At 46.3% G+C, this 22,557-nt stretch overlaps 1 protein-coding gene across 1 annotated transcript in view; it reads left to right on the forward strand.

Annotated features, from left to right (window-relative positions):
* KCNK2 (potassium two pore domain channel subfamily K member 2) overlaps positions 1-22,557 on the forward strand; it is a 72,954-nt gene that overhangs the window by 49,485 nt on the left and 912 nt on the right. The window lies entirely within an intron of this gene.

A 22,557-nucleotide genomic window follows, 5' to 3' on the forward strand; every position in this document is an offset into this window, starting at 1 on the left:
ATCTATCTATCTATCTATCTATCTATCTCCTATCTATCTATCTATCTATCTATCTATCTATCTATCTATCTATCATCTATCTATCTATCTATCTATCTATCTATCTCCTATCTATCCATCTATCTATCTTTGTACATTACCAACACTCCCTAAACCCTCAGTAGAAAATATCGTTATCCTCAAAAAACCTTTAAAAATTAAAAAAAAAACAAAAAAAAAACAAGTATCACATTTATTAACACAATGTTTCAGAAAATATGCGAGGTGCAAGTTTCAGCATCATTTATTTACACATTTAGATTTCTGCCAAATTAATTTTAGTACAGAAAAGTCAATTTAGGCTAATTTCCCATCTGAAACAGTTAACATGTATCTATAACATAAAGCGATAAACAGCAGGCACCGTGGAAGTGCAAATGTAGCGCAACAAATCATCTTGGCATTTACTGTACAAAGCAAGCTCCAAAACATGCAGAAAATAGCTGCTGCCTCGTACATATGGGGACCATTATAAACCAGGGAAGGGGAAGAAAAACGTCCAATATAATACAACATAGAATGTACAAATAAGAGATAGATAGATAGATAGATAGATAGATAGATAGATAGATAGATAGATAGATAGATAGATAGGAGCTTGCAGAAAGATAGGATAGATAGGAGATAGACAGATAGACAGACAGACGGATATATAGATAGATTTAAAATTACAAAGCATAACGCAGAACTCAAATAGTTACAACCAAACCATGCTGGTTCTGGTGACACTAACCTATCTATCTGCAGGGCTGGGGTGATATGCTGGTTCTGGTGACCCTAACCTATCTATCTGCAGGGCTGGGGTGATATGCTGGGTCTGGTGACAGTAACCTATCTATCTGCAGGGCTGGGGTGATATGCTGGGTCTGGTGACAGTAACCTATCTATCTGCAGGGCTGGGGTGATATGCTGGTTCTGGTGACCCTAACCTATCTATCTGCAGGGCTGGGGTGATATGCTGGTTCTGGTGACAGTAACCTATCTATCTGCAGGGCTGGGGTGATATGCTGGTTCTGGTGACCCTAACCTATCTATCTGCAGGGCTGGGGTGATATGCTGGGTCTGGTGACAGTAACCTATCTATCTGCAGGGCTGGGGTGATATGCTGGGTCTGGTGACAGTAACCTATCTATCTGCAGGGCTGGGGTGATATGCTGGTTCTGGTGACCCTAACCTATCTATCTGCAGGGCTGGGGTGATATGCTGGTTCTGGTGACAGTAACCTATCTATCTGCAGGGCTGGGGTGATGTGCTGGTTCTGGTGACAGTAACCTATCTATCTGCAGGGCTGGGTGATATGCTGGGTCTGGTGACAGTAACCTATCTATCTGCAGGGCTGGGGTGATATGATGGAGTCTGGTGACACACTCCCTTTAAGGAGGGGCATGAGACCTTTTGGTGGTTAAAGGGGTTTTCCAACTCCAAACTGATTTTTCATACTGATGACATATCCTGTGGATCAGTATATGATCTGTGGGGGTCCGAAACATGGACCCCCAAATATCAGGTGTTCTAGCAGCTCCATCCACTGTATCACTGTATAGCGCTGGTTCTGGGGAATTGTTGTGCCGTTTCTACAACTTGAATAGTACACGTTCCCCATTCACTATCAGCTTCAGGCACCTGGAAGTTTCTAGAACATCTAATCTGTGTGGGGTTCAGGTGTCGGACCCACAGATGACATACTGATGACCTATCCTGTGAAAAATCAGTTTGGAGCCAATAAAAACCCGTTAATGAAGGCCAGCAAATCCTCTGCCAAACCATTCAGCAGCTCTCTGCTCCCCAATCTGATGATTATACTCGTTTCTCTGATCACCTCGGAGGTTCGCTAATTACTGGATTATTAGAATGATGTTCTACAGATCTACAACACAGGCTCTCTTCTTTAATTACATTGCTGCACAGCAGTTATTGTCTATACAATTGAGCTACGGAAATTACTTTTCAGAATCCAATTACATTTTTTTAACATTTTGTGACTCTTTATTGTGTCTCCCCCTTTCTTATGTACCGTATGGTGCAAAAGTTTTAGGCCAGCGTAGAATAAATACTGCACGGTGAGAATGCTTTCAGAAATAGAAGGGTTAATAGTTTATTGTTGTCAGTTAGCAAAATGAAGTGAATGAAGAAAAGAGAAATGTAAATCCCATCAATATTTGGTGTGAACTTTGCTCTTTGGAGGAGGAGTCTTGGAAGTGATGATACGGCCCCCACCGATATAACACTGATCTCATCATCATCCAGTCTATCTGGGATGACCTGAAGAGTCAGAAGGAGTGGAGCAAGCCTACACCTTAATTATCAGATAGTCTCTTGACTGCCCAATCATAGAGAGAACTGTGCAACTCCACAGTTACAGCTGCACAGTCCTCTCTATCTCCTCCCTCCAGCCATCAGAATGATCAGCAGGGAAAACACAGGAAGGAGAACCATCAGTGTTCAGCTTTCTGTTACAGCCAGGACAATGCTGGAGGTATATGGCTAGGAAAATTCCCACAGTCACCTCACCAGATCTCAGAGGCCATGTCTACTATGCAAGAAGCCCCAACCTAACCACCCAAACACATGGAACCTTAAAATCGGTCTCACATCTTCTTAAAGCTTAGTACTTTTCACCACTGTCTGAATCTAATGTGATCTACTCACTAAGGATGGGTAAACCTTGCAAAATTATTTTAGCAGATATAATGTCTTTGGTGCTATTATTATATTTTGGGGTCTCTTCAGACTCCAGAGTATTAGAAGTGAAGGCCCAGAGGAGGTGCGGAAACATAAAAAACCCCACTTATACACTCTCTTACCAGAGAGGACCCTGAAGGAGCACCAAATGTCACCATAGAGACCAGAAGAGGTGAGTATTAAGAGTCCACACCTTCCCCGGGCCTCCACTTATTACTCCCTGGAATCTGAAGAGTGTAATAGTGATTTGTGGGCGTGAACCCCAAAAGGATGAACCTGAATCATTAAAAAATTCGGGACAAATCTAATTTGTTTCCAACCGGTTCCCTCATCTCTACCACTCACATGACCTCATCATGTTGGTTCCGACGTTCTGACCGCATAGGAATATTTTGGCCTGATGAAGACGCCTGGTCGGCGTTGAAACGCGTAGCCTTGTCCACACTGTCTTGGGAATCCCATAAATACAGCTTCTCGCCTAAAGATTTTTTGTGTTGCATCCTTCATAGTAGCGAGCGCTCCACACAATTTCACAATTTTTTTTTGCTTTCGATTTACCGTTTCCACCACCCTGATTGGCTGGTGTCTGGGTAGGAGCTGTAACTGTTACCATTAGGTTCATACTAGAGCCCTTCTATGGGTGCCAGGGTTTCCTAATCATGACCTCATCATTTTATACTTTCCAGCATGGTCATAGCTATAGGGGATTCCGCAGTATCATTCTCTGGATTCTTGAGGGCCCCAAAAGGTGCATGTGCCAAATAAATTATACTACTATTTTAAATGGCCTAGGACTGTTGGACGCCCCATTATAGATACCAAATTGGGACCAAGAGACCTCAGACTAAAGCTTCATCAAATGTGCCATCCATTGCTCCTCCGAGGGGCCATCCAATGGCCTGTTAGGTTCCAATTAGGGTTGAGTGATCGGGATTGGAAAAGATCAGATCCCGATTGGCGATCGAGCAAATTTCACGATTGGGATCGACTGGAAAATGATCGGAAATCGGATTTTGAAATCTCAAGATTGGCTCAACCCTAAAAGTGACTTTCCCCATAGAGAAGCATTGACAAGGGTTGAGTGATCGGGAAAGATCGGATCCCGATAGGCAATCGAGCAAATTTAACGACTGGGATTGGCTGGAAAATGATTGAATTTTAAAATCAGCTCAACCCTAGTTCCAGTGAAAACAGAACAGGACCTCTCCTGCCCCAAGTCATTGGAGTGGATCAGAAGCCGCCATAGAGGTAAATGCATCACGAAATGCACTCGGATGACACTTGGGGGTTGCATTCTGTTGCAAACTTGGCCCCAACATTGGATGCACACTCAATCGTGCGCATGGGGTCTATCTCAGTCTCCCTGCAGACACGGTAGATGAACTGTAGTCACAGATCACAGCTCTGCCCTGAAGAACGTCGACTAAGAAAGCAGCCAAGTGACAACATTCAAGGAAAACACGTTTAATGATCTCCTGTAGGTTCTGTCTTTACATATCATTTTTTAAAGGTCATGTCTGAACAGTCACGTTAAGATTGCCGTTTATGATGTAACACTATCCTAGCGTATCGCCACTGTATCGTCCTAATTGGCGAGGTTCCCTATCTCGGTATTAGGGTTTCTAATTATTAGGATATTGTTTTCCTAATTTCCTCTGTAACTCGTTCCCGATGAGCCCGGCTCGGATCTCCGGATTCGCTGGCACTGATTGAGATGGTTATTGCCATCATTTCGCCCCACCTGTTGTGGTTTGGAAGTCTCAAGGCAATCTACTATCTCATTAAGTAAGACTGATGGACCAGGAAGCCAATTACCCGAGAAAGCGAGAGATCCTTCCATCCAAGAGCGTGAAAATAAGAGCAGCCATGGAAATGATGTCAGTAAATACTGGGACTGATTACGAACATTATCCTGTTACTGACAAAATGCCAACAAACTGCGGAACAGCGGAGGCGAAAATTCTCATGTGTGGATATAGTGCCTCATACTTCACTACTGTCTCCAGAAAGGAATTGTTGGGTGCGGACGGGCGGGAAGGTGAATTTGCAGATCATGCAGCAGAGTGCAAACATTTCAGACTGGTGTCAATGCTGCGAAGTAAGAAGGCTTTCAGAAATAGAAGGGTTAATAGTTTATTTTTGTGAATGAAGGAAAGAGAAATGTGAATCCCATCAATATTTGGTGTGACCTTTGCCCTTTGCCTTCCATCAGTTCTTCTCGGCACTCGCAGAACTGGGCAGGGAGGTTGTTCCCGCCGCCATCTTGGAGAACTAAGTGCAGATCTTCTGTGGATGTAGGCTTGCTCCAATCCGTCTGTCTCTTCATGTCCTCCAAGACAGACTGGGTGATGATGAGATCAGGGCTATATCTTCATCACTTCCAGGACTCCTCCTCCAAAAAGCAAAGATCACACCAAATATTGATGGGATTTACATTTCAATTTTTTCATTACCTCATTTTATTAATTGACATTATTTATTAAGCTTTCGATTTGTGACAGCGTTCTTACACTAAGTTCACATTAGCATTCGGCTTTCCATTCCTTGAGTCTGCTGAAGTCCCAAAGAACGGAAACCTAATCTGCTTAAAAAGTGGATACCCACAGACCCCATAGAATATAATGGAGTCTATCGGTTTTCTGCCCAGTTTCGCTCGAATAATGGGGAACGTCAAGGAAATTCGAGGACGAAAACCCCGAAAGGAGTGTGAACTCAACTTTATTTTGCAGGGTTTTTCCACATCTGCCTAAAACTTTTGTACAGTACTGGGAATATATACAGATGTAGCCATCTTCAGCTTGAATCTGATAACTCCCTGTATTGTGAAATCTCACTAGAGCCACTGTATACTCCGTCCACTGTATACCCCATCCACTGGATACCCTGTCCACTGAATACCCCATCCAATGGATACCCCGTCCGCCGACTACCCCATTTACTGAATACCCCATCCACTGTATACCTTGTCCACTGAATACCCATCCACTGTATACCTCGTCCACTGGATACCCCGTCCGTTGAATACCCTGTCCACTGAATACCCCATCCACTGGATACCCCGTCTGCTGAATAGCCCGTCCACTGAATACCCCATCCACTGTATACCTTGTCCACTGAATACCCCATCCACTGGATACCCCGTACACTGTATACCTTGTCCACTGTATACCCCATCCACTGGATACCCCGTACACTGTATACCTCGTCCACTGAATACCCCATTCACTGGATAGCCTGTCCACTGGATGATACCCCCTCCACTGAATACCCCTTCAACGGAATACCCCATCCACTGTATACCTCGTCCACTGGATACCCCATCCACTGGATACCCCTTCCACCGTATACCCCGTCCACTGTACACCCCATCCACTGAATACCCCATCCACCATATATCCCATCCACTGAATACCCCATCCACCATATACCCCATCCACTGAATACCCCGTCAACCGTACACCCCATCCACTGAATACTCCGTCCACCGTATACCCCATCCACTGAATACCCCATCCACTGAATACTGCGTCCACTGGATACCTCGTCTGCTGGATACCCCATCCACTGAATACCCCATCCATTGAATACCCCGTCCATTACCCACAATCATAACTAGCCCATGAACTACTCCAAAAGAGCCGAAACCTCTTCATCAATCTCCCGTTCCCTTTGCCTGTTTGTCAGACTGACGTATAATACACGAGTCTTACCTAAATTGCCCCCCAAATTTTTCTCTTGATATTTTTAAGTAAATAAGAAGAACAAACAAAAAACCTCAACAACAATAAGCACTCTGGGCCTACTTCTGACTACGGAGCCCTACTACTAGGCTTTGGCTTATGGAATGTAACACCCATGATAAACCTATATCTGAGCCCAACCAATGATCATAATGAACATTAACAGTAATGATCCTAATGATAGCCGAACGTGGCACATCATCTCTATAGAGTCCTTACAGTATCAGACTACACAGGATGAGTTTGTAGTCTGTCACATGGAAACCTATAGGCCTTCATAGGAATTATATACACAAATCACGAGGACATTTTTAATCGTCGATATGCAAAACGACTTCATTTTTGGATTCTGATAGACTCACGTAATGAATGTTGTTTTTGGTGAAAATTGCTTAATAAGTCTTTGAATCTGGACTCTGCACGCGGTGATGGTTCCAAGCCTCTTGGGCCTGTACACATTGCGATAATTACTTCCTTTGAAGGATTTTCTTTCCTTAATGCTGCGGAGAAGAGTCCAAGCAATTAATGTATTAAGCCTGAAAGGAATTCTTTGTAGAGTTAATAAGTCAGCCCGTGAATCCTGTCCAGAGGCGCAGTTTGCCGTGTAAACAACCGCCGATGGCCAGGAGATTCTGCGAAAGGTAGAAGCAATTTATTAGAGGTGAATCATACCAAGAAAAATACATCACTTTCCCTTCGCAGGTTGTTTTTTTTTTTTTTTTTCTTCCCCTATCAGTATGTCTTTGTAGAATGGGAGGAAATCCATGCAAACACGGGGAGAACATACAAACTCCATGCAGATGTCGTTCCTGGCGGGATTCAAACCCAGGACTCCAGCGCTGCAAGGCTAACCACTGAGCCACCGTGTTGCCCACAAGTTATTTTTCTTTTGGTTGGGAACAAAAATTATAAATTAAAAAAAAATAAAACACTGCAGTGCAAGAGTATTGCCATGTATTATACGAGCAATCAGAAGGGTGTCCAGGCCAGACCCGTAATAAGACAAAAAATCTGATAAAGTTTATTTTTTTAAAAAAAAATGTAAAAAATAAATCCATTTTTTCCAGAAAAAATACCCATTTTTTTTAAAGGCATATTCTACCATTAAAATAGATTTTTTTGTCGATCACACGTAGGAATAGACTTAAGAAAGGTTATTCTTCTCCTAACTTTTAGATGGCTTCTCTGCGTCGCCGTTTGGCAGAAATCCTGGTTTTCGTCAGTATGCAAATGAGTTCTCTCGCAGCACTGGGGGCGGTCCTCAGAGCTCAATCAGCAATTGGGGCGTCCCCAGTGTTGCGAAAGAACTCTCCAGCGCCGCCTCCATCTTCTTCAGGAATGGCCTCTCTGTGCGTCTTCTTCCGGCAGTGGCTTCAAACTTCTAGGCCTCGGGCAGAGCAGACTGCGCATGCCCACAGCCACAGGAAAAATGGTCGCTTACACAGTAAGTAAGCGGCCATTTTCTTGCGGCCTGTGGGTATGCGCAGTCAGCTCTGCCCAAGGCCTAGAAGTTTTATCCACAGCACCCAAAGAAGAAATGTGAAGAGCCCGTTCCTTAAGAAGATAGAGGCGGCGCTGGAGAGTTCTCTCGCAGTATTGGGGGCGCCCCCAGTGCTGTTTGAGGGCAGGGGCCGGCCCCAGTGCTGCGAGAGAACTCATTTGCATACCGACAAAAAACATTTTCTTCCTTAAGTAATGAGTTATGTTCAGTCCAAAAGTTACCATTGATAAATATAACTTGTCTCACAAAAAACAAGTCTTCGTAAAGCTAGGTCAACATAAAAATAAAAAAATAATGGCTATTTGAAAGTTTGTTGTAAAAAAAAAAAAAAATTCTATGAATAGAAATAATTTTTTATTTTGTACAAAAATGGAGACCTATTCGGGCAAGCAATGGCTCATTGGTTAGACCTACAGCCTTGCAGCACTGGAGTCCTGGGTTCGAATCCTGCCAAGGAACATCTGCAAGTAGTTTGTATGTTTGCTTGGATTTCCTCCCATACTACAAAGACATACTGATAGGGCAAAATGTACATTGTGAGCTCAAAATTTACATTAAAAAAATGGTAAAATATTTATAAAAACTAAACATATCTGGTATTATTGCAAATGCAGGGTCCCATAGGTCTTGAGGTGATATTATCTCCTCCTTGGGTCACGCTTCTAAGATGTCACCTCTATATTTTGTATATATACCTATAGGGCTGTCTTCAACAGGGCTAATCCACCGTGATGGCTCCTGTCCTGGGCCCACAATTCCTTGGTACCATTTTATCCACTTTGCATGTCACGGGGAAGAATACCAATCAGTTAGAAATCAATAACATGTCATACATATGTCATACTGTCTATGCACTTACTGACTCACTGACTTCAGGACCTGTACAGCACAGTCATGTGACCACAGGTTCTTATACAGTAATAGGCCTGGTATACATATAAAGACTCCCATACAATCTAGGCTTTATCCTAACATAGCAGCATCAAAATAACATATGGAATGCAATACTGTATAAGAGTCCTTAGCCGAAACAAAGAATTGGTGAAAGGCGCACTCAAGAAAGTCCTCCGCAGTGAGTTTTACACACTTTAGCATTGTGACATTTATTGCGATCCCACTATTATACATTGCTCAAAATGTACAAAAATGAGCACGAGGTTCTTAGTATACATATTGATCAATGTATATTAGACCATTAGCCACTTTACGACAAGCTCTGTATACAGCGCCACACCTCCCATGAGGCGACCTGAAGCGACCGCAGCGGCGGCGCTATGCCGAGGCCCCGGGGGGGGGGCGCATTTTTGCTTACCGAAGCCAGTCCAGGACAAGCTGTCCTGGATTGGTTTAGCACCGAGCGGTGGTTTGGGGAGGCCACTGGAGCAGCGCTGCTCCAGCAGCCTCCTCTCACGCTCAGGCAGAGAGCAGGTCATCTCCGTGCCTGCTCTCTGCCGGCGAGCGGTGCTAAGCCCCGCCCCCTGCACTTCGCCACGCCCCTCCGCTCCGCCACGCTCCCTCCGCTCCGCCCCCTCCTCCCGGCAGGGGGGGAGGAGGCTTTCTGTATTTCACCTCGGGCGGCGAAAGGGGCAGGTTCGCCCATGAGTCCAGGACAAGCTGTCCTGGACTGGCTTAGCGTCACGGCAGCCCGGCACGGGAAGCGAGCGGTGGATTTGGGAGTCCCTGTGGACGCAGCTGTGCTCCAGCGGCCTCCCCTCACGCTCAGGCAGAGAGCAGGTATTCTCCCTGCCTGCTCTCGCCGCTATGCCACGCCCCCTTCGCTCTGCCCCACCCCCTCCTCGGGGGGGGGGGGGCAGCTTCCTGTCGTCCGCCTCAGGCGGCAAAAAAGGTTGGTTCACCCCCGTCTGTATAGTTGGTCCAAGCCAGTTTGGTGCGACAAATCATGGCGACCACCAGCACTGCAACACGGCACCCACAGGGGGAACAACCGAGCAGTCCAACAGCACCCCTTCTGCCAAACCACCCAACAAGGACAGCATCATGGCAATGGCAGACCACGAGAACAGATCTAAAAAAATTCACCTTACGTCAGCAATGCCTCCCCCTCAGATACTAACAATACCAACCCATTTGTGTCTCAAGTATAATAAAGTAATCCACCAAAAGCCGTTTTTCGGCGATTATGCGGTAAAGTGCGGAGTCATTGTCACCCAACACAATACCTCCAAGTCTTCCAAGAGCCCGTGCGCCTCTTCCGACCTAGAATGGACGATTATCATGTTGTTCCGTCTCACCCCTCCAATTGCCATTTGCAGAAAACTCAATGTATTTGTTTAAAGGATAATTTGATTTCTATATTTTCAGATACAAGATAATAAATAAAATGAAGGTTGTCATCAAGCGCGAGAACATTGGGTTCTATAAAGAGAACAGAACGGCTGAGAATGAATGAGGAGGAAGTCTCTGAATTCATTACCGCCCGAGAGCTGCGCTCTGTCTTCTCCGCACAGTGAATGGCATAAGTGAAAACTCATTAGAAATCTGTAACTAAAGACAGGCAAGGATTTCTAATTGAAAGCCTAATAGAGTATGAACTGGAAAATATAATTGATTCAAGTGCCGCTACATGGAGCACATGTCGCCATATTGCTGGATACACAGAATTGTTTACTGGCGTGCGAAAAATAGAAACGGTAGATTTCAGCACAAGGATATTAGCGATTGCTTGGAAACGCGGTCTGTGTCATCTGGTAGTTGAAGATCCTTCTTATAAATGAAGACAAGAGCCATCTCCGTCCCTCTTACCCTTAGCTAACAGCCACTAGCGAATACCAATATTTCGGTGGGGGTCCAGGAGAAGGGTGTAAAGCCATGCCCCTGTTTATGACCATGCCCTCCCTTGTATCACCAAGCCCCCTTTGGACACTAAATGTGGTGCCACGCCCCCTTTTCCAGCACATAACGTTCCCAAGTTACATATAACGTGACCTTTAACCCAGCGGCCCCCAAAGATTTTAATTAATTTATTAAAACCGATAAAATTTATCCCTTTTTATTTTTTTTTTCTATACATGCTTATGGGGGACGGCCATCTTTCCCAGGTTTCACCTCTCCCCTAATATGCTGCACAGGATAGTCATGGCCATGGTGCTATGTCTTTGTAGAATGCGAGGAAATCCATGCAAACACGGGGAGAACATACAAACTCCTTGCAGATGTTGCCCTCGGCAGGATTCCAACCCAGGACTCAGTGCTGCAAGGCTGCTGGGCTAAACACTGAGCCATCGTGCTGCCCCTGTTTTTGCAATGGATTTATAAGGGGGGAACCCTGTTTTGGGGTGCTAGGTTCTGATGACGCCCCCCCCCCCCTTAACTTTTCTCGAAGGGTGTATGCAAATATCTCTTTTTTTTGTTGTTGTTGCTTTTGGGAGGTTTTGTGAATGTTTCTGGGTGTTTGGGGCGGGGCGGGGAGGGGAGGAGCAAAGGGGGGCGGAGCGAAGGGGGCGTGACAGAGCGGCATTAGCAGGCAGAGAGCAGGCATGGAGAGGACCTGCTCTCTGCGTGAGGGGAGGCCGCTGGAGCAGCACTGTTCCAGCGGCCTCCCCAATCCACCGCTCGGTGATGCTAAGCCAGTCCAGGACAGCTTGTCCTGGTCTGGCTTAGGTAAGCAAAAATGCCGCCCTCCCCAGGGCCCTGGCATAGCACCGCCTGAAGCGGTCGCTTCAGGTCGCCTCATGGGAGGTGCGGCGCTGGTTTTAGTACAGCAGGCTATTATCTATGGAAGCTACTCGGCTGCAGTGTAAAGCATGGTGGACAAAATCAGGGTTGACCCTGTGACATCATCAGTATATGACATGATGTGGATTTTAGTAAAGTGAATATTGGGCAGTGTAGTTTACCTTCTATCCCTGAACAGCAGTTTTATATGAGTCAATGCATTAAAGTCTATGTCAACTTTTATTACTTTTTTCTATAAAGCAGATGAAGGACCAAACTCTGCAATATTCTTCACTAAAGAAAAGAGCCTGCGTCCGCAAATATTACTCCTGTCTTTACTTTTTATCTGAGACCTTCTGTCAGTACGCCATACACAAAGCGGATTGATTTACAATGAAGTCTATGGAGAGGGGAGGCGAGGAAGGGAAGGAGACAGATATGAAGTTGTCTACAGCATTCAATCGGAGTCAGACAGTGGGGATGAAAGAACTTACACCATAGTACCCCTCCCCTTTATGGACAAAATTACTTATCTATAAATAAAACACAGACACCACAGTTAACTTTTCTTGCGTGGGGGGAAAGTCGGCCACAGCTTGTTTATTTATAAAACTATAAAACGTAAACATAAGGTTGCCATGGCAACAGTTACCATGGCAACCAAAAGTGTAAACATGAAGTGCAAAACATTTGCATAAACAGGGGAGAATAGACCCCGCCCATCGCGCAGAGGGGCGGTCTTAACCGAATCTCCCCTACTTCCTCTGCATAACCGCCACGGAGGGACCCGAGTGGCTACACCGGGTTCCGACCCCCACCCAACAAGAACAGGGCCCGCTCAATCCCGTCCTGAAGGCCTGAGAGAAAAATGTCGAGGCCTATGTCGTTTAGGTGTACCCCGTCTGGACGTAACAAACGGGAGTTATCCCCTTCCAGCTGATGGTGACGAATCACCACACCGCCACGGGATCTGACAAAGCGTGCCATGCGCGCATTAACAGAGCGCCGGCACCGTTCAGCGGAAGCAGCGTCACGTGACCCCTGCCAACGCTGACGTGGGACAATCTCCGACCACACTATAATCAACTCCGGAAAAAACCCCGGAAAACGCTCCAAGTCTGAACGCATTACGGCAAGGAGCTCTGCCATGCGCACAAAACAAAGGTCATTGCCGCCAGCGTGAACGACCAGTATGACTGGGCCATCCACGCCGCGGCTGAAATCAACTACCTCAGATAGGACCTGCGACCATCTCATCCCTCGGACGCCCCTCCAGACCACCTGTATCTGTTGAAAGCCGAGGTTGTTCCCCCCAGGTCTGCATTCGGCCCTCTGGGCAGCCCAAAAAACATAGGAGTGACCCAAAATGAGCACCACAGGATCCCGCTGATCTGTAAGAGAAGGAGAGAAAATTAAATGACCAATTCCGGCCGTACATAACGAGAATAACAACCGGACTTCCAGCGCCCCATCCTCTTAAGCTCCTCCTCTGACAGACCCGCGCGAGCCGCCTCTGTCGCAGCTCCTATTCTAAAAGAGTGCGTGCCAAACTCAGAAGCAGGCAAACCGATAAAGGTCAAACCCTTCTTAAGTAGCGCCTCGAACTGGTACCGGGACAAAGGGGACCCGTCCCCATGGGCCAGGAAAGCCGGGGAAGCCGGTCTAACCTGCAGGTAATTAGTAATCGTTTGGACCGGGCAAACCGGACCAGGAATACCTTTCAGTAATAGCCACGTACCCTTACCCTGCACATCAGTCTTGGAGCGCCGTATACGAATCCGGATCGAGGACTCACCCAGCAAAACGTCGCCGTCTAATAAACCACCCACCCGAGCACGCGAAGGGGAAACCAGTTCCCCAACCCGAAGGGCCCCAAAAAACGCTAAACAGCAAGCCGACGCAAAAAGGATTCCCTCGTACGGGGAAGAACAAAATCGTGGGGCAGAAACTAATAAACGGGTAAGGGAATCATAAGTAATAGGGCGCCTGCTATCCTTCTGTACATTCTCCTTCCGCCATCCCTTCAGAGCTTGTCGAATGCAAAAATCCCCTGTGACGTCCGCCAACCCGGCTAACTTCAGGAAAAAACCAACTCCCGCGAGACGGCGCTGCGCGACGCAGGCGGAAACACCCGAACTACGTAAGAAAAGCAAATAATCAATAGTTAGCTGTAAGAGCTGATTACGATTTCCCCAATCCACAACTCCACTGGACAAAGCATACCATTCTCCCCAGGCCTTACCATGTCCCCTCCAGGTGGCTTGAGCGACGGAGGATTGAATTAATGGCATCAGACGTTCCCCACTAAATCCCACAAGTGGGACGGGCACGGGATACCCTCCAACGCAGCCTGCGGGGAAAACTCCCGAAACTCCTGCCAACGGAAACGGGACAAGGCATCAGCCACACAGTTCGCGACACCCAGCACATGACGCGCTCGAAACCATATGTTAAACTCGAGACAACGCAGTACCAGATGCCGCAACAATGCTAAAACAGGAGGAGAAGAGGAAGAAAGGTGATTAACACAATGTACCACAGAAAGGTTGTCTGACCAAAACCGAACCCTACGGTCCCGGAGCTGGTCTCCCCAAATCTCGACCGCAACTATAATGGGGAAGAGCTCCAGAACCGTGAGATTCCTGCACAGACCCGCCTCACGCCAAGCGTCAGGCCAGGGCTCCGCACACCATTGAGACCCAAGGACCGCACCGAATCCCAAGCTGCCAGCGGCATCCGTGAAAAGGGACAGATCGGAATTGGAAACTTCAGGGGACTGCCAACAGGTACGCCCATTATAGGAGTCCAAAAAGGACAACCATACCCGCAAGTCCGCTTTGAGCGGCCTAGTAACGCGGATATGGTGACGAGGAGAAGAAATACCTCTAGTAGCAAGGGACAACCGTCTAGAAAAGACACGACCCATTGGCATAATTCTGCAAGTGAAAACCAGAAGGCCCAAGAGGGATTGCAACTGTTTCAAAGTAACCTTTGAAACAGCTAAAAAAAACCATCAATAGATCACGCAATTTTGAGAGTTTATCGGCAGGAAGACGATATACCATCGCCTCCGTGTCGAATTCAATTCCCAAAAAGGATAGGCAAGAACACGGGCCCTCCGTCTTCTCTTCAGAAAGGGGAACTCCGAATCTATTCATGAGGGAACGAAAAGTGTCAAGGAGGTATTGGCAACGACCATCACCTGGAGGAGAAACAAAAAGAAAGTCATCCAGGTAATGGGTGATAGAGCTAGAGCCAGTTTCAGATCGCACCACCCACTCTAAAAATGAACTGAACATTTCAAAATAGTGGCACGAAATGGAACAGCCCATTGGGAGACAGGTGTCATAAAAATATTGACCATCAACCATGCACCCCAGCAAATGATGGCAATCAGGATGCACAGGGAGAAGGCGGAACGCCGACTCAATGTCCGATTTAGCTAATAAGGCCCCACGACCAGCGCGGCGAACAAGGTCCACCGCACGGTCGAAAGACACATAAGACACTGAGGCCTCCTCTTGCGGAATGCCATCATTTACTGAGGAACCCTTAGGGAAGGACAAATGGTGAATAAGTCTAAACTTGCCCACCTCCTTCTTAGGCACTACTCCCAGGGGGGACACGCGCAAATTTGGAAAGGGAGGGACGCTAAAAGGACCCTCCATACGACCCAGGGAGACCTCTTTGAACACCTTATCACGTACGGCATCGGGATTATCCCGGGCAGATTTTAAATTTTGGGCAAAAACGGGAGTTCTCGAAAACAAAAAGGGGATAAAAAATCCAAATTTAAAACCAAACCGCAGCTGAGCGGCAGCCTGGGAATCAGGGTAGCGGCCGAGCCACGGCTGCATCCTTTCCACGCTCACCGGAGTCCTTGGACTCCGGCGCAGCCTTTGATGACGGCTTGGAAGCCTTAGTGCACCTGGCAGCGGCATGGGTGCCCCCACAAGTGGAGCACTCATGCTTGAATTTGCAGAGTCCGAAGAACCTGCAGTGGCCCTCATTGAAGAGCCAGCAAGTTCCGGGCCTGCGCACGGCCACCGCGCCGGAGGGGGAAGCCCCCGCCGCGGCGGCCCCAGGTTGAAAGGGGGTAGGCTTCTGAGCCATCATCAAACGAAGCCACACTGTGGTGGCCTGAACAGCCCACCCGATTTCAGGCTGCATGGACAAACGCCTCCGGAATTCTTCGTCATAGCGCCACCATGCGCTACCCCCGTGCGATTTATACGCCCCATAAATGGTGTCCATATAAATGAAAAGCTCCGAACAACGTTCCGGATGGCGTTGGCCCATAATACAGCCCAGAACCGAGAAGGCCTGAATCCAATTGTTAATGGTTTTAGCTACTCGAGGGCGTCTATCGACCGCCCTCTCAGTAGCCACCCGACGCTCTTTGTCCACCGTGTGCTGGTCGACAGAGAGGAGGGACCAGATGTCAACATATTGATTATTAAAATTTTTTGTTCTCGTATCATCATCTAGATGAGCCCCTAACGGGCTAACCCCACAGAAGAAAGAATCCTTAAATAACCCAGCAGCAGGGGTGGGGTTACAGGCCACCCCATGCTGCTGCTCAAGCTGAGAAACCAAAGCTTTTAACTTAGGAAGTACATTCTTAGAGTCAGTAACCCCCCAAGCACCCACAAAATCACACTCACCACTCGGCGGTACAGCAGGGGTCTCCACTGCCGGGACCGAAAGTGGTGCCGTGCTGGCCCGACTGGCCTCACGTGACGCCCGCTCCTGCGGGGGTTCAGGCACCTGCCTCTTTCTACGCCGACGTTCCGAACGGGCCGAGGCATCCGAGCTGGATGATGAGTTAGACGATGATGGGGAACGCCGCTTGGATGATCTCGACACCTTGGAGCGAGAAGTGCGCCTGGAGGGCTTAGCCCGCTTCCGGTTCCGGGCACACTTGCGGTCGCCCTTGCGGCGACTACGCCTAGGGCGGCTCCCAGAGGATGAGGAGGAGGAGCTTGAAGGTGACCTATCCCGCCTATGGGACCTGCGGGCAGAGTGGCCTGCCGCAGAGAAATGCTCAGATGGAAGCTGCATACCATAAATAGGAGAAAGCTGGGCGGGGGGAGGGGTAACTGAAGCATACTGCTGAAGGATCTGGGACCCATTACCGGCCTGCATATCCGCATTGTCTAATCTATTACCCTGGATGTCATTGGCTACAGGGTTTTGTGAAACCGGAGGGGTTAATGGCGGCGCCGGGGGGGCCTCTACAGACTCCTTGGAACCCATGCTGCGGTAGGTAACAGTAGCACTATTGGCGGCAGTGGGTAAAATGGCCGCCGACACTGATCCGCCGGAAGGGGAGGGGCCAACGGACGGCGGGAGGAGAGAGGGCAAAGGCCCTACCAGAGCCTCTAACCTCTCCAAACACTCCCCGCCACGCCTCCTGTGGGGGGGGGAAGCGCTCGGGCTAAGATGCTCTGGAGGACGGGAGCGCCTAGCCGTCCGACGTCGCGCACCAGCGCCTTCCGGCGCTGCAGTAGGAGCAGGATCTTGCCTTGCACCCGCTAACAAGCGGGCAAGGAAAGATTCTCCTTCACTTCAAATACCCTCCCGGATAACATCCAGGAGGGCGCTTTCTGAGGGCCTACCTGCCGTGGACATCGCGCGAGGTGAAGAGACGTTCTCGCCGCTTGTCACAGGCTGCCGGCTGCCGATAGAAAAGGCCGAGGGGGCGTGCCCGCACGGCTAAGAAGAGGCAGGCGAAACCATTTACACTGAAACAGCAGGGGGAGAGACAGAAGAAGGAACAGACCATGGGACGGTAAGTATAAGCGGAGAAGAGAAGACAGGTAAGGGGGAGGGAAAACGTTTAACCCTTTGTATATCACACCCCACTGTCTCAAGTGTACTCCTGCCGTCCGTCACTACTCATTTCTGCCAGTTGTGAAAGAAAACAGTCTCTCTATAGTGCAGATGTCTCTCTGTTTGAGGAGGTCTCATCTCCGCCTCCCTTCTCCATAGACTTCTATTGTAAAAATATGATTAGTGGGAAAAGGAGGTCAAAAACAGAAGAAATTTTCACGATGTATTTATGGGGAAAAAAATAGAGCAAAACAACACATAGACGCAACCAAAGGAAGATAAAAGCAAATATGTAGCGTATGAGCAATAATAATGGCTTATACATCATGTGTAAAACCACCAGTAAACCTCTATATCTTTAGGGCTTTAATGGTACTTTACATGGTTGTGTAATTCCTATTCTTCCTCTCCCCCGGATCTCATTTCGCAGGTGGATTAACAGCCCACAGGGAATTAATTTGCTGTACATAATAGATACGGGAGAACATTACATACTTGTTAATAAAGCAAGCTGCTTCCTAACTGTGTGCAAAACACGGTATATATTGCTGACAATAAAGCCGTTCCCCTCCATCTAATAAGTATATATCACCGGCACAGCCACTTTATGTAATTACATTCCATTATTGAGTGCGCTTGAGGTTGCTGAAGTGTCGTTACATTAGCATGATATTTGTGTAGACCCGGAGATGACAAGACATAGATATCACTGGCTTTATTTCATTAACTTGTTTGCTGATGTTGACGGTATTGAGAAGGGATTCCGGCATGGTGACAGTATATATATATATATATATATATATATATATATATATATATATATATGCTGTATATATCCCACTCCGCTGTATCGCATGGACGGATGAAAGCTCCTATGCTCACATATAACCACATTGATTTGTTAACTTCTTCCGGAAATTTACATTTGACACGTCGCTACTTTTAGAGAGGCCATTAGGTTTTCATTCCCGGTGTTCCTGTATTGTGCTGACTGGTGTTGTGTACTTAAAGGGACATTGTATGGCACATATATGGTGACTTATGGGTATTTTAAGAGACAATTCTCATTGTCCCTTTGATTATTTTATTTTATTTATCTGGGAACTGTATAGCGCTATCTGCACAGTGTACGATGCTACTTCTTTGGGCACTGCACTAGTCTATACTAGTCTATATCTTATGAAACTGCTGTCTAAGCAATTCCCAAAAGGTAATAGACTTGCACAGCCAATTTTCATTGTCATGTATATATAAGTTAAGGCTATCCCGAGGTATTCGCCAAAGACCATCACAAGTCAGGATGAACGTCATAGCTCGAAACCCAGACGGCAACCCCAAAAAAGGTGCCAGAAAATAGGTGCACTTGTAGGCAAAGGACTAGACCAGAAACCCTATTGTGGGCAATAGAGTAATACACAAGAAAGAGTCAAAAACTAAGCAGCTAAAGAAATAACCAAAATGAAGGCAGGGGAATTTTAGAAGTGCAGACCACGGTCAAGTCCAGGAGGTGTCAGATAAAGCCAAATCAGCAAAAGGATAAACTAGGAGAAAAAGCCAAACCAGAAAACAAGGAAATAATAGAAAACCTGGAAACGTACTGGGAGATAGTTGTGGGAAGACAGAGCCAGAATACTAATGTAATCACAGGCAGGTAATAAGTGTCAGAGCCAGGTTATAATACCCCGCCTCAGCCCTGGATTGGATGCTAAAGTACAGTCCTGATTGGCTCTAAGTCTCCAACCTATGACTGACTGAACAGACCCGGCCAAAGTTGGACTGGTAGACATGGCAACCTTAAAGCCAAAGCCATGTGGCAAATGCAGAATGACAACTGCTGGGAAGAGGAGCGTAGATATTTAGATCCCTGACAGTATATTTTTCTTTCATTCTTTCTGGTAAAAAAGAAAAACAATCCTCTTTAAATATTTTTATATTTATTTTATTTTTTAAATTATTTTATATTTCTATTTAGCATTGTTTATTTGGGTCCTGTAAAGCATCTGGACTGTGTATGATACTATTACCTAGACACTGCACTAGTTGTATGTAAGAAAAAATCTGAACGTTGCCCCTTTTATATTATACAAATATTTAATGTGTCACCAATTATGATATGGCAGATATTACCTTGTGATGAACTGTAATATTTATGCAGTTATGTCCATCGTGAAGGGTTAACAAGACAGGACACACACCATAGCTTTGTTATACCCTGCATGCAGGTGTTATTGGTGTATTTAGGTGACACAGGCCACCATCTGCCTCCCCATGATGTTGCCCCTGGATTGCTCTAGTCAAATTACTAATTCTGTCATTGCTTATCTTGGGTTTCATGCACACAGCAGTATTATGGATCCATGTAAGGTTAAGTGTATAACACTGTCAGGGCTCCTAGGAACCTATCTATAAAACATAGTGTAGAACACTGTCAGGGCTCCTAGGAACCTATCTATAATACATAGTGTATGACACTGTCAGGGCTCCTAGGAACCTAGCTATAAAACATAGTGTAGAACACTGTCAGGGCTCCTAGGAACCTATCTATAAAACATACTGTATGACACTGTCAGGGCTCCTAGGAACCTATCTATAAAACCTAGTGTATGACACTGTCAGGGCTCCTAGGAACCTATCTATAAAACCTAGTGTATGACACTGTCAGGGCTCCTAGGAACCTATCTATAATACATAGTGTATGACACTGTCAGGACTCCTAGGAACCTATCTATAATACATAGTGTATGACACTGTCAGGACTCCTAGGAACCTATCTATAATACATAGTGTATGACACTGTCAGGGCTCCTAGGAACCTATCTATAAAACATAGTGTAGAACACTGTCAGGGCTCCAAGGAACCTATCTATAATACATAGTGTATGACACTGTGAGGGCTCCTAGGAACCTATCTATAAAACATAGTGTAGATCACTGTCAGGGCTCCTAGGAACCTATCTATAATACATAGTGTATGACACTGTCAGGGCTCCGAGGAACCTATCTATAATACATAGTGAAGAACAAAGTAACAATAAGTGATTGCTGGTGACCCAACCACAGGCCTCAGTGGTCACCCTGGGTGCATGACATGATAGGAGAGTGCCAGACATCACCGGGGACAGAGTGCCGGACCCCATGAGGAGGCCCAAGAGAGACGCATCTCCATTTTTTTGGTGTCATAATAAAAGCAAACAATTTGGATTTTTTGAGTCTAACCTGTCTCTGATCTCCATTATGCACCCAATATGCTGCCATACTGGGTCTGCACGTTACTCTGTGCATGAACCTCTATATTTCTCTGGCTCTGTACATAGTGATAACGCAGAATACAAGACTTTTTCAAACCTTTGCATTTTTCCAGTGAAGAAACATGAAAAGCAATATCGTTTAACACAGGATCAAAGTGCAGGATTCGCAAGAAGCCGTCTTTTATATGGTGACTGCAAATCCTAAATAACGTTTCATATTAATGGAAAGTAAATGAGATCTAATTCCACGTCCATTTATCTTTGTGTTCCTAGGAATATACATCAGTCTGTTTACCGCTGTGTGCGCAGAACGTATTAAACCCAATTTACCCTAATGCAACAGAAATTTGCTTGATCAATCAGAATACAAAGTGCTCAAGCAATTATGAAGTGAAGCGAGTGGTTAGACGGGACCGAGAGGACTTCAATAGGACTCCATTTAATGCATTCCTAGATACAAGACATTGGAAAATACTAATTATTGATTCAATCTGGATCTAGGACTCTGATCTCCCGAGTCGTGACGCTTGACTCTCTGATGTGCATTTACCTTCAAGAACCGGCGTGGAACGTAATACAATGATTAGAATACATTGAATACATTTAGCAGTAAACTGTTCCAGGTCGCCTTCCCAGGAACATTAAAGTGCCGTTGGTCACCGATGGTTATGCAAAAGACGTTACTTCATCTTTTGATCCTCCAAGTTGTGGAGGTTACTAACCCTGGGTATAAGTATAGGAGTTTCAGTTGCGACAGGGCCGGGGTGCCCATAGGTCCCCCTCACTCCACTAGAGTCTTTGATCTCGTTTCTGATTTTCTTTGGCTCGCAGTCTGTGCATTGCAAATGTATCACCCCTGCCCACTGGTGCACTGAAGTGAGAATATTTCTGATACACCGCCTTCCACTGTCAGAAAGGAGGAAATAGTCCATTATATGGCAAATATAGTAGCTGGACAGATGCATATAGTGAAAGAGAGATTCGGTGTTTTGGTATGGGGGACAGGATTACCGTGTGGAGGGAATGGGAATAATGGGAAGCTTGTGTGTGTGTATCATACAACTTTTTGGCCTATTCCTACAGTATAAGACCTAGAATAATATCACAAGCTACAACATAAAGAGTATGAATAGGATATCATAGAGGATGGTTCCTTGTTGGCAGCTACCTCTAGAACTACAAGTAACTCTGTAAGATGGTTACTGGTTATTGTGGACCTGATGCATGACATGAACAACCATTCTTTTGGCATTACCCAAGCAAAAGCAGATGGGGCTTAATGAAGTTAGAGGAGGGGTGTCGTCGTCTATTTACAATCCCATTTTGCTGGGGAAGTCATACAACTATAAGTTACTGAGGACCATTCACCCCTTCCACCAACTCCATCTCTTTGCATCTTTCAATAGGGTTAAGGGGATATTGTCACTCCTTGGGGAGAGACCACCATATAGGTGTGTGGAGACTTATTAAGCCTTTAGCACTCCACTTCGCAAGGAACCATGGGAAGAATATGCAAATCTGTCTTCCATGATGTAATTAGGAAGTCAGCTGCTGCCTCAGTGTTGCAAACCAATAGAGGGCGCTCACTGGAATGATGCTAAAGGGAACAAACCTTTATTGGGTTATTTCACTGAAATTCTGTCTTCCTAACTACATCAGGGAAGACAGGCTTGCACATTCCAGTGAGCGCCCTCTATTGGTTTGCAACACTGAGGCAGCAGCTGACTTCCTAATTACATCATGGAAGACAGATTTGCATATTCTTCCTATTGCATCTTTCAATAGGCATTGATTCCAGCACAGTTGGAATTTTTTTTCCCTAGCACCCACTATTCCTGAG

The sequence above is a fragment of the Leptodactylus fuscus genome, chromosome 3, assembly GCF_031893055.1.
Source record: "Leptodactylus fuscus isolate aLepFus1 chromosome 3, aLepFus1.hap2, whole genome shotgun sequence".
NCBI classification, from domain to species: Eukaryota; Metazoa; Chordata; class Amphibia; order Anura; family Leptodactylidae; genus Leptodactylus; species Leptodactylus fuscus.